Source organism: Callithrix jacchus, chromosome 1, assembly GCF_049354715.1.
Source record: "Callithrix jacchus isolate 240 chromosome 1, calJac240_pri, whole genome shotgun sequence".
NCBI classification, from domain to species: domain Eukaryota; kingdom Metazoa; phylum Chordata; class Mammalia; order Primates; family Cebidae; genus Callithrix; species Callithrix jacchus.
This window is the reverse complement of record NC_133502.1, coordinates 122,328,345-122,341,998: the sequence shown is the minus strand read 5'-3', so window position 1 is coordinate 122,341,998 and position 13,654 is coordinate 122,328,345. Positions and strand designations below refer to the sequence as shown.

At 38.5% G+C, this 13,654-nt stretch overlaps 1 protein-coding gene across 20 annotated transcripts in view; it reads right to left on the bottom strand.

Moving 5' to 3' along the window:
- CCDC171 (coiled-coil domain containing 171) overlaps positions 1-13,654 on the bottom strand; it is a 499,054-nt gene that overhangs the window by 234,145 nt on the left and 251,255 nt on the right. The window lies entirely within an intron of this gene.

Genomic DNA, 13,654 nt, shown 5'->3' with positions numbered 1-13,654 from the left:
AAGAGGTAGAGGAGCAAGATCAAAATAACTCAAAACCTAGCAGAAGACAAGAAATAACTAAGATCAGAGCAGAACTGAAGGAGATAGAGACACGAAGAACCCTTAAAAAATCAATAAATCCAAGAGCTGGTTTTTTGAAAAGATCAAAAAAATAGACCACTATCCAGACTGATAAAAAAGAAAAGAGATAATAACCAAATAGATGCAATAAAAAACGATAAAGGGGAAATCACCACAGATTTCACAGAAATTCAAACCATCATCACAGAATATTACAAACAACTCTATGCACATAAACTAGTAAACCTGGAAGAAATGGATAAATTCCTGGACACTTGTGTCCTCCCAAGCCTAAACTAGGAAGAAGCTGAAACTATGAACAGACCAATAACAAGGTCTGAAGTTGAGGCAGCAATTAAGAGCTTTCCACCCAAAGAAAGCCCACGTCCAGATGGGTTCACAGTCTAATTCTACCAGACACACAAAGAGGAACTGGTGCCATTCCTTCTGAAACTATTCCAAATAATCCAAAAAGAGGGAATCCTTCCCAAATCATTTTATGAGACCAACATCATCCTGATACCAAAACTCGGCAGAGATCCAACAAGAAAAGAAAACTTCAGGCCAATATCCATGATGAACATAGATGCAAAAATCTTCAATAAAATACTGGCAAGCCGATTGCAACAGCACATCAAAAAGCTTATCCACCACAATCAAGTAGGATTCATCCCAGGAATGCAAGGCTGGTTCAACATATGCAAGTCTATAAACATAATTCACCACATAAACAGAACCAAAAACAAAAACCACATGATTATCTCAAATGACACAGAGAAGGCCTTTGACAAAGTTCAACAGCCCTTCATGCTAAAAACCCTCAATAAACTCGGTACTGATGGAACGTATCTCAAAATAATAAAAGCTATTTATGACAAACCAACAGCCAATATCATACTGAATGGACAAAAACTGGAAGCATTCCCTCTGAAATCTGGCACTAGACAAGGATGCCCTCTCTCACCACTCCTATTCAATATAGTACTGGAAGTTCTAGCCAGAGGAATCAAGCAAGAAAAAGAAATAAAGGGTATTCAAATAGGAAAGAAGAAAGCCAAACTGTCTCTATTTGCAGATGACATGATAGTATATCTAGAAGACCCCATCACCTCAGCCCAAAAACTCCTGAAACTGATAAGCAACTTCAGCAAAGTCTCAGGATATAAAATCAATGTGCAAAAATTACAAGCATTCCTATCCACCAATAACAGACTTAAAGAGAGCCAAATCAAGAACAAACTGCCATTCACAATTGCTACAAAGAGAATAAAATACCTAAAAATACAACTTACAAGGAACATAAGGGACCTCTTCAAGGAAAACTACAAAACACTGCTCAACAAAATAAGAAAGGACACAAACAGATGGAGAAAATTTCATGTTCATGGTTAGGAAGAATCAATATTGTCAAAATTGCCATACTGCCCAAAGTAATTTACAGACTCAATGCTATCCCGATCAAGCTACCATTGACTTTCTTCGCAGAACTGGAAAAAACCAACTTGAACTTCGTATGGAACCAACAGAGAGCCTGCATAGCCAAGTCACTTTTAAGCAAAAAGAACACAGCGGGAGGCATCACACTACCAGACTTCAAACTATACTACAAGGATACAATGATCAAAACAGCATGGTACTGGTACCAAAACAGAGATATAGACCAATGGAACAGAACACAGGCCTCGGAAACAACGCCACACATATACAACCATACAATCTTTGATAAACCTGACAAAAACAAGCAATGGGGAAAGGACTCCCTATTTAATAAATGGTCTTGGGAAAACTGGCTAGCCAGTGCAGAAAGCAGAAACTGGACCCCTCCATGACACCTTACACTAAAATTAACTCCAGATGGATTAAAGACTTAAATGTAAGACCTGGCACCATTAAAACCCTAGAAGAAAATCTAACAAAACCATTCAGGACATAGGAGTAGGCAAGGACTTCATGAACAAAACACCAAAAGCATTGGCAACAAAAGCCAAAATAGACAAATGGGACCTAAGGAAACTCCACAGCTTCTGCACGGCAAAAGAAACAGTCACTAGAGTGAATTGGGAACCAACAGAATGGGAAAAAATCTTTGCAGTTTACCCATCTGACAAAGGGCTGATATCCAGAATTTACAAAGAACTCAAACAGATTGACAAGAAAAAAACAAAGAAGCCTATTCAAAAATGGGCAAAGAATATGAACAGACACTTTACAAAAGAAGACATACATGAGGCTAACAAAGATATGAAAAAATGCTCATCATCACTGGTCATTAGAGAGATGCAAATCAAAACCACATTGAGATACCACCTCACACCAGTTAAAATGGCGATCATTTAAAAATCTGGAGACAGCAGATGTTGGAGAGGATGTGGAGAAATAGGAACACTTCTACACTGCTGGTGGGAGTGTAAATTAGTTCAACCATTGTGGAAGACGGTGTGGTGATTCCTCAAGGACCTAGAAATAGAAATTCCATTTGACCCAGCAATCCCACTACTGGGTATATATCCAAAGGACTATAAATCGTTCTACTATAAGGACACATGTACACGAATGTTCATTGCAGCACTGTTTACAATAGCAAAGACCTGGAACCAACCCAAATGCCCATCGATGATAGACTGGACTGGGAAAATGTGGCACATATACACCATGGAATATTATGCAGCAATCAAAAATGATGAGTTTGTGTCCTTTGTAGGGACATAGATGAATCTAGAGAACGTCATTCTCAGCAAACTGACACAAGAACCGAAAATGAAATACTGCATATTCTCACTCATAGGCAGGTGATGAACAATGAGAACACATGGACACAGGGAAGGGAGCACTACACACTGGGATCTATCAGGGGAATAGGGGAGGGACAGTGGCGGGGGGAGCTGGGGAGGGATAGCATGGGGAGAAATGCCAAATGTAGGTGAAGGGGAGGAAGGCAACAAAACACACTGCCATGTGGGTACCTATGCAACTATCTTGCATGTTCTGCACATGTACCCAAAACCTAAAATGCAATTTAAAAAAAGGAATAAAGACGGCTAAATGACAAGCACAGTGGCTCATCCTTGTAACCCTAGCACTTTCGGAGGCTGAGGCGGGTCCACTGCCTAAGCTCAGGAGTTCAAGACCAGCCTGGGCAACATGGAGAAACCCCATCTCTACTAAAAATAAAAAAAATTTTTTAATACCTAAGAAAAGGCCCATAGCTAAAATCCTACTCCAAAAAGGAAAGAAAGAAAGAAGAAGAAGGAAAGGAAGAGAAGAGGAGATGAGAGGAGAGGAGAGGAGAGGAGAGGAGAGGAGAGGAGAGGAGAGGAGAGGAGAGGAGAGGAGAGGAGAGGAGAGGAGAGGAATGGAGCAAAAGGAAGGGAGGGAGGGAGGAAGGGCAACACAGGACCCATAGGGCACACACACATTGAATGGAAAGGCCCAAAAAGGACAGGAAAGGAGGAGAAGCAGAAGTGATGCCATGGACATCAAAAGGATCTGGAAGAAGTGATAAGCAATGTCAAATACCAAAGGCACAACAGTGATCTGTAAATGTCTTCACTAACGTACTCTGTAATTTTTTTTAACTATGTATGCTGTGGTAAGAAAAATAATGACCTCGCTAAAGATGTCCACATCCTAATCCCTAGAACCTGTGACTGTGTTATGTTACATAGCACAAGGGAATTAAGGTTGTAGAAGGAATGAAGGTTGTTAATCAGTGGACTTTAAAATAAAAAGATTAACCTGGATTATTCAAGTAGACCCAACATAATTACAAGAGTCCTTTAACGTGGTACACAGAAGAGGAGGTCAGAGTCAGAGAGAGATTTGCAGATGCAATGCTGCTGGCTTTCAGCCTAACAAATTTCATGAATGTTGGCAAAAGACACAAGACTCCTCGGTGAGAGACAAGGAACTTTAACACTCATAGCACTGGAAGCAGCCGGAGCTTCATATGCCCTACAGTTCCTCTTACTCCCCAAGTCCCATGGAGGTGACACACAGTGACCTAAGCTAATGCCTTGCATGTAGTGGGTTTGTGTCATAGCTGAGGAATCCAGAACTTCAGAAGCCCAAGTCTTTTATAATGAACTGAAAACAAACCTGCCCGATCTTTTCCCAAGGGAAACTTTTTTTTTTTTTATTATACTGGAAAGTAAATAAGCATGTCCTCTGCCCTGGAGGGAGGTAGTATATTTTCCAAGGCTGTTTGCTACATAAACTTCCTTGAAAAGATGGCTTACAAATAAATAAGAAAGTTGTCAGTGCCTCTGCTCACAAGACATGCAGAAACACAAGACCTATGGAGAATTTTCTCCCGACAATTATAACTATAACTATTCCCTTGCATATACTTTCAATTTCCTCGCTGCTTTCTTTCCATTATATTTACCTGGCAAAACCCTACCATGATTAAGTAAAACAATCTCCTATGCCTTGACACCTAAGCAGCTAATTATCTAAAGAACTTACTCTCCCACTCACCTGAATGACTATTTCTCACTTTCTCCTCTCCTCCTCAAATAACTAATATCTTGTCTCCTTCCTCCATTGATAGTCTTGCTTATTTTAGTAAATAGTAGCAAGCAGAAAAGAAATGTTTAACTTTTACATATGATAATGTTCATGTATTTATATTTTAAAAGATAACCTCAATAGGGGAGAGACAGCGGGGGGTGGGGAGTTGGGGAGAGATAGCATGGGGAGAAATGCCAGATATAGGTGATGGGGAGGAAGGCAGAAAATCACACTGCCATGTGTGTACCTAGGCAACAATTTTGCATGTTCTTCACATGTACCCCAAAACCTAAAATGCAACAAAAAAATAAATAAATAAAAACCTTCCTTCACCCCTAAATATTGCTCCTGCTTCAATTGAATGTACCTGCTTGCCTTTACATAAAAACTGTCTTTAACATGACTCACTTTCTCTTTAACAGACTGCAGTCGGACTTTGTCTCAACTACTCCACCAAAACAGAGTCCCATCAAGGTCATCAGTTAACTCCATCTTGTCAAATTTGTAGTGATTCCTCAGTCCTCATCATATTCATCTTAGCAGCAGCATTCCACATGATTAATTATACTCCTACTTGTGAAACACTTTATTTGGCTTATAGGTTACCATGAGGGTTCACCAACCAACTCACTGGCTATTCTTCAGAATCCTTTGCTGTCGTCCTCATTTCCTAACCTCTAAATGTTGAAAGGTCCACAAGTTTTCAGAGATCTTCTAGCTATATTCACTCCCAAAAGCAGTTATGTCCCACCCCAGCCAAAATCTGGGTGGAATGCAGCCTTCAGTATTTTTAAAAAGTTCCACAGGTAATTCTAATGTACAACCAGGGTTAAAATCACTACCCTACATTACTTCATCCAATAGCACGACTTTAAATACCACTTATACTCAGGGCACCTACAATTTTATCTGTTTTGATGTTTCTCCTGAATTCAGATATACGGTCATCTACTTGACACTCAGGTGTCTAATATATTTCTTAGACATAACATGTCTAAAAAACTCTTGATTTTCTCTTCCTACTTGTTCCTTCTCTAATATCCCCATTTCAGTAACTCTTGCTTCAATTTACCAGTTGTCCATGACAAAAGCCTTGAAGCCATTCTTGATTCCTATCTTTCTTTCACAGCTCACATTCAACATACATCAGCAATCCCTATCAGCTCTATCTTCAAAATATTTCCAGAATCTAGCCAATAACCATGTCCAATGCTGTTATACTATTCCAAGCTACCATTGATCCTCACCTTAGAGCACTGCACCCTTAACTACCTACACCTTTAACTCCTCATAGAAGTCAGAAGAGATAATCCTTTAAAAGGTTAAATCAGATTTTGTCAGTCTTCCATTCAAAACCTTCCAATGGCAACCCTTCTCATCCAGAATAAAACCTAAAGTTCTTATCAGAGTTTACAAGGATTTGCATAATGTAGGTGCAGGTATTCACCCCCACCCTTGCTATCTCCCTGACATCCTCTCCTACCTCTTTTCTGTCACTAATGACTCCAGTTCAGCCACGTGGGCCTCCTTGTCATTCCCAAAAATATCAAGCACACTCCTTTGTTATGGTTTCTGCACTTCAATTTCCTCTGCTTAGAATGTCCTTTCCCTAACTATCACCCTTTCCCCTCAGATAATTGCATGGCTCATTTCTTCAGGCAAAACATAGGGTTATAATCCAAGAATTCCAACCCTTTGAGTGACTGCTCAAAAGAAATAAAAACGTACATCCAGCAACAGACATGTACATGAATATTCACATCAGATTTATTCATAATACTCTGAAGTAGAAACAACTCTAATGCCCATCAATAAGTTAAAGAATGAACAAATTTTGGTATAACCATAGAATGAAACACTACTCAGCAATGAAAAAGAACAAAACATTACACTAAGTACATGAATCAAAAACATTACACTAAGTACATGAATCCAGATATATAAGAATATATATTGTTTGGATAGTAAGAAATTAGGCTTCACCTAAGAAGTCTGGCCATTTTCCCAGCTCCTGGGAGATAACCTCTAAAACCTTGGCATTTCTGGAGCGATTAGGGTATTTTTTGCATTCGTTGTGGGTCCCTAGGACCACATCTGATAGTTTGTAATGAGATGACTCATGTTAAGCATTGATATTTTATGCTAACTCTGGATAGTGGCTGGCCATGCCTGAAATATCAATCATGTGATTAAAGGGTTAGGGCTTTGAGTCATATGATATCAGTCCAACCTTCAGGAAGAGGAAGAGAGCTAGATATTGAGGTCAACAATGTGGCACATTATCCATTCAATCATGCTCATATAATGAAGTTTTCATTAAGAACTCTGAACATCAAAGCTTCAGTGAGCTTCTTGGGTTGGTCATACTCCATGCATACCATCATACATCAGTACCGGGAAGGCAACATACCCTAAGGACAACATAAGTTTCGCACTTGGAGCTGTCCCAGACTTCACCCCATGCGTCTCTTCCTTTGGCTGATTATAATTTGTTTCCTGTTGTTATAATATAACTGTAGTCCTAAATATAACACTTTACTGAGTTCTATGAGTTTTTTCTAGAAAATTAACCCAAAGGAGTCCATGTGGACCCCTAATTTGTAGCCAGCTAGCCTAAAATGAGGGTGGCCCTGGGAATCCCTGAATTTGTGGTGTCAGAAGTTAGGACAGCCTTTGAGAACCATTCCCTCCATCTGTGCAGTTCAGCTATACTCCTTTGCACTGTATGACCCCATTTTTATGAAATTTATAAAACCCTTGAACAGAAAAAACTAAAGTGACAGAGAAGGTACCAGTGGTTGCCTTAGACTCGATAGGAGCAGGGGTGACTCACTCCAAAACAGATTAAGAGACTGTTCTATACATTTTCTTGTATACAATCTAGTGTATACATTTTTCACAACTAGTCAAATTTTACAGTTAAATGAGCACATTTTATTGCACGTAAATTATATCCCAATACATTTGGTTTAAAAGAAAAAGTGCTATGTCTGATATTACTGAGAATGTTGTTCATTCTATCACATGATATCCCTTTTTATTAAGAGCTGCAAAACAATTTCCTATCTACTCTTAGCCCAAGGAACATTTGTATTTTTCCTAAATTTTGATTTTTAATGACATCATTGGCAACTGAATCCTCAGACCAAAATGTGAACACAAGTGTGTGTGCCATCATAGCTGGCTTTTTCAATGTCATTCCTGGCTTGAATGTGCTTCTATTTTTGCTTAGGTTTTAATGAATATTATGTTGCCATATTTTACAAATACCTATAAGCTGTCATAATTTTTTCTGGAAAAATGTAGGGGTAAAAGTTTTTTTCTAAATACATATGTAACATTTTAGTACAAATTTGAAGGAAAATATTTCTTTTGTTCTTTTACACAAACCTGAAAAGATAACTATGTTACTTTGTTAGATAGTATCTGGATATCCAACTTAGTTAGGTTCTCTAAAAAAAAAAAAAAAAAAAAAAAGCCTTCAGGCTCTTAGAAGTTGCCAAGAAATTAGCCATAAACTACAAAACATGTTCAAGCCTCATCTGTGGTTCCTAAAATTATTTTGATTTTGTATTTTAGATCTAGATTATAAAATATATTCTATAAAAGTAAGATTTTTGCATAGTCATGAACACTTCAAAGGATGAATTATCCATTTGAAAATTGTTCTTAAAAATTGATAGGCAAATAAAATTTCAATTTAAAAATACATAATATCTGTTTACTGTACAACTCTTTCAACTTCTCTGCATGCTTATAATTTTTCATAAGAAAATGTTTGAAAAAATGAGAAAATATGAAAATAAAAAGAAATCACAAATTTGTTTTTTAATCTGTAAGTTAAATTGTGGCTCACCAAAATAGACACTAGCAGCTGAAGCACCAGAAATGATAATCAGTTGTGCTTGTTTCAATTCCAAATATGAGATAAATTATATAAGTAACAAAATCCTATACACAAAAAAACTTTTAATTAAATTTTTAAAAAATTAAAGTAACAAAATGATAAAATCCTCTAAGTCTCTTTTAAACTTTACTGTGCATATGAATCACCTAAGGATCCTGTTAAAATGCACATTCTGATTGTGTAGGTTGTGAGTGGGGTTTGAGATTATGCATTTGTAACACATTCCCAGCTGATGCCAATGCTCTTGGTCCATCTTGCTACTTGGAGTAGCAAGATTCTTTTTATAATTTTTTAAGATTCAACAAAGCCTCAGAGCTTTTAAATATATGCCAATAACTGCTTATCAGTACCAATATCTTTTCTTCCCACCTTTGAACTTCCTTAGTATGAAACCTCAATGTTAAGTTGAACACAACTTAGGCTTCTAAGTTTTGCTTGAAAGAGTTGCTATGACCTCTAGAAAGTTAACTCAAAGTACACAATTTAAAAAAAGTTCTGAGTAGTACTACCAGGGGTATATTTGAGTCATCTATCTTCTAGATAATTAAGATGTAATTACAGAGGAAATGTGTGACAAAATGTGTTAGCATTCTACTTATATCCATCTACTCCTGTGTTTGTTCAGAGATATTTCAATCCAAATCAGCACATTTGTTTCTGTCTTGAGAATTTTAGTCTGGACCAATCATATCAAAAAGTTCAGCTATCTAAAGAATTCTTTAGTCCATTCCCATAATGATTGATATCCTAACCCTTCAGTGGATAACATTCTCCCCTGTTTGAGGTAAATGATCTCTTGCAGGCACACCATTTGGATACTGAGAAGAGGTAATTTATCTCAAGTGGGCAAACACTATAATGAAAGCAAGAAGGTTGCCACCTGTCCAGTATTTATAGAGGCAACATGAAAACTGGGGTCTTTGCCCACTGCCTATAAGTTCATCATAAAAGTTTAGGAAGGTAGCAGGGGCAACCACCTTTAGCACTTTCTATGCATTGAATTCAAGCTATCATTATGGAACTTCCCATTTCATGAAAAGGTACAAAGTAATACCCTGGTCCCATTGAGACATCAGTGCACAAGAAAGAGACAGAACAATGAACATTTACAGGACATTTACAAATACAAAGGCTTGGCTAAGCAGGTTACATTTCTTCTTAATGTAAAAAGAAAAAAGCTAGGAACTTTTATTAGCCAAATTTTACAGATTAGGATACTGAGGCTGAAACAGGATTAAGTAATTTGCCCAGTAACACACAAACAGTAAGCAATGGTGCCCAGATTCAAATATAGAGTCCAAGTTCTTAACCAATACTTTACCTTATATCCAACATGTTTTAATGTAAATTTTCTCTCCTAGTTAATAGTATGCATACAATTCAGAACTTACTCTAAACAGATAAAAACCTACTCTTTAAAAAGACTTAATGAATGTTTTCTTACCTTAGAACAAAGATAACATGAAAAGCCCCACAGTTATTATTTAATATACTAAAAGTTTAGTATTGGCATACATGCACCACAGTTTTTCTGGGGCTAAAAAGAAAAAAGTGTCAGTGATGCTAGTAATATGTAGTCCTAATATTTAAAATGGCTTAAATTTTTAGCAAGTTCTCAAAAACAAAAAAGAAAAAGTACAAAAAAAAATACTTCTGTCCTCATAACAAAAATCTTCTTTCACTTCAGAATTTTCAGAATACTTACTAAATAGATTTCCCCAAGATTCTGTCATTTCAATTTCCTACTTGGCTAAAATAATTAAACACTGCTCATAATTTAACATGATTCAAAAAACAATGAATCAATTACAAATCAAAGCTAAACTGATAGTCCTGCTACCTGTCCTATGATGAAAATATTTTCTTGTGAATTGGTTAGATAAATTATGGAATATGCAAATAATTAAATATCACTCAGAAATTAAAAATCATTCTCTAAAAGAATAATAGAAATAGAAAAACCCTCAAAAAGTACAACCGTTTTCAAAATGAAGTTATGACACTGTAGCATAAGCAAAGTACAGTATCACTTCCGTGAGTTTTCTTGCAAAAGATGCACAAACTGAATCTAATCATGAGGAAACACCAGACAAATCAAAATTAAGGGATATTCTTCAAATAACTGGCCTGCAATCTTCAAGAATGCCAAAATCACAATGGTCCAGAAAAGACTCAGGAACTCTTCCAGACTGGAGACTAAAGAAACATGACTAAATGCAACACATAATTCTAAACTAGATCCTTTTGCTAGGTAAAGAGCATAGTTGGGACAACTAGGGAAAGTTTAATGGGTTCTGAGTAACAGTAATGTACCCATGTTGATTTCCTGATGTTGACAGTTGTTTCTGGTTGTGCAGGAGAATAACCAGAGGCAACTCTGAAATAAGCACTAAAATACGCAGTCTTGGAAATGCACAACAAAACATAAGGGAGTGTTGCAGCATCATACTATCAACCTGCTCTCATACTGTTCACCAAAAAGAAAAGTTCTTTGTTATATACTTGCCACTTTTCTGTAAGTTTGAGGTTATATCAAATTGACTTTTAAATGAAGATATAAACCTATGTACTCTATGATATTATCGATATCATTTGTTAGTCTATTAATGGATGGATAAGAGGAAAGGAAGAAAGGGAGGAAAGGAGGAAGGTATGAGAGAAAGAGGGAGGGAGGGAGGAAAAATACATTGGAAAAACATACTCAAATGTTAACAGCAACTATTCCTAGTACACAGCAATAAAAAAGAATGAAATCATATCCTTTGCAGCAACATGGATGCAGTCAGAGGCCATTGTGTTAGTCTGTTTTCATACTGCTGATAAAGACATACCCGAGACTGTGCAATTTACAAAAGAGAGAGGTTTACTGGACTTACAGTTTCACATGGTTAGAGAGGCCTCACAATAATGGTGGAAGATGAAAGGCACGTCTCACATGGCAGCAGCAAGAGAGAAAATGAGAATCAAGCAAAACGAGTTTCCCCTTATCAGACCATCAAATCTTGTGAGACTTATTCACAAGACTTATACCACAAGAACAGTATGAGGGAAACCACTCCCATTATTCCTACTGACTGCTATTCATACTACACAGCAATAAAATAATTCCCTCCCACAACACATGGGAAATATGGGAGAATGACATTTGGATAAGGACACAGAGTCAAACCATATCATTCCACCCCTGAATCCCTCCCAAATCTCATGTCCTCACATTTCAAAACCAATCATGCCTTCCCAACAGTCCCCCAAAGTCTTAACTCATGTCAGTATTAACTCAAAAGTCCACACTCCAAAGTCTCATCTGAGACAAGTCCCTTCTGCCTATGAGCCTGTAAAATCAAAAGCAAGCTAGTTACTTCCTAGATACAATGGGGGTACAGGAATTGGGTAAATATAGCCATTCCAAATGGGAGAAATTCGCCAAAACAAAAGCCCCATGCAAGTCTGAAATCCAGCAGGCAGTGAAATGTTAAAGGTCTAAAATGACCTCCTCTGACTCCAGGTCACACTGATGCAAGAGGTAGGTTCCCCATGGTCTTGGGCAGCCCCACCCCTGTTGCTTTGCAGGGGACAGCCTCCCACCGGCTGCTTTCACAGTCTGGCTTTTTTTTTTTTTTTTTTTTTGAGTGTCTGCAGCTTTTCCAAGTGAACAGTGCAAGCTGTGGGTGGATCTACAATTCTGGAGTCTAGAGGACAATGGTCCTCTTCTCACAGCTCCACTAGGTGGTACCTAAGTAGGGACTCTGTGTGGGGGCTCCAACCCCACATTTCCCTTCCACACTGCCCTAGCAGAGGTTCTCCAAGAGAGCCCCGCCCCTGCAGAAAACTTCTGCTTGAGCATCCAGGCATTTCCATACATCTTCTGAAATCTAGGCAGAGGTTCCCAAACCCTAATACTTGATTTCTGTGCACTTGTAGGCTGAACACCACATGGAAGCTGCCAAGGCTTGGGGCTTGCACTTCCGAAGCCATGGCCGAAGCTCTATGTTGGCCCCTTTCAGCCATGGCTGGAGCGACTAGAACGCAGGACCCCTAGGCCGACCACAGCCTGGGGACTCTGGGACCAGCCCACGAAACAATTTTCTCCTAGGCCTCTGGGCCTGTGATGGGAAGAGCTATTCTGAAGACCTCTGACATGACCTGGAGACATTTTCCCCAGTGTCTTGGGGATTAATATTCAGCTATTCGTTTCTTATACAAATTTCTGTAGCAGGCTTGAACTTCTCCTCAGAAAATGGGTTTTTCTTTTCTATCACATTGTTGGACTGCACATTCTCAAAATTTTTATGCTCTTCTTCCCTTCTAAAACTAAATGCCTTTAACGGTACCCAAGTCATCGCTTTTCTTTTTTCTTCTTTTTGAGATGGAATCTCACTCTGTCGCCAGGCTGGAGTGCAGTGGCACAATCTCCTAATTTCAGCTCACTCAAGCCCCGCCTCCCAGGTTCAAGTGATTCTCCTGCCTCAGCCTCCTAAGTAGCTAGGACTACAGGTGCACACCACCACACCCAGCTAGTTTTTGTATTTTTAGTAGACACCGGGTTTCACCATGTTGGCCAGGATGGTCTCAGTCTCTTGACCTCATGATCCACCCAGCTTGGCCTCCCAAAGTGTTGGGATTACAGGCGTGAGCCAGCACACCTAGTCCCAAGTCACCTCATAAATGCTTTGCTGCTTAAAATTTCTTCCACCAGATACCCTAAATCATCTCTCTCAAGTTCAAAATTCCACAAATCTCTGGGGCAGGGGCAAAATGCCACCAGTCTCTTTGCTAAAACATAACAAGTCACCTCTGCTCCAATGCCCTACAAGTTCCTCATCTTCATCTGAGACCACCTCAGCCTAGACCTTATTATCCATATCTCTATCAGGCTTTTGGGCAAAAACCGTTCAACAAGTCTCCAGGAAGTTCCAAACTTTCCCGGATTTTCCTTTCTTCTGGGCTCTCCAAACTGTTTCAACCTCTGCCTGTCACCTGGTTCCAAAGTTGCTCCCACATTTTCAGGTATATTTTCAGCAACACCCCACTCTACTGGTACCAATTTACTTTATTAGTCCATTTTCACACCACTGATAAAATTATACCTGAGACTGGGCAATTTACAAAAGAAAGAGGTTTATTGCACTTACAGTTCCACATAGCTGGAGAGGCCTCACAAATTATGGTGGAAGGTGA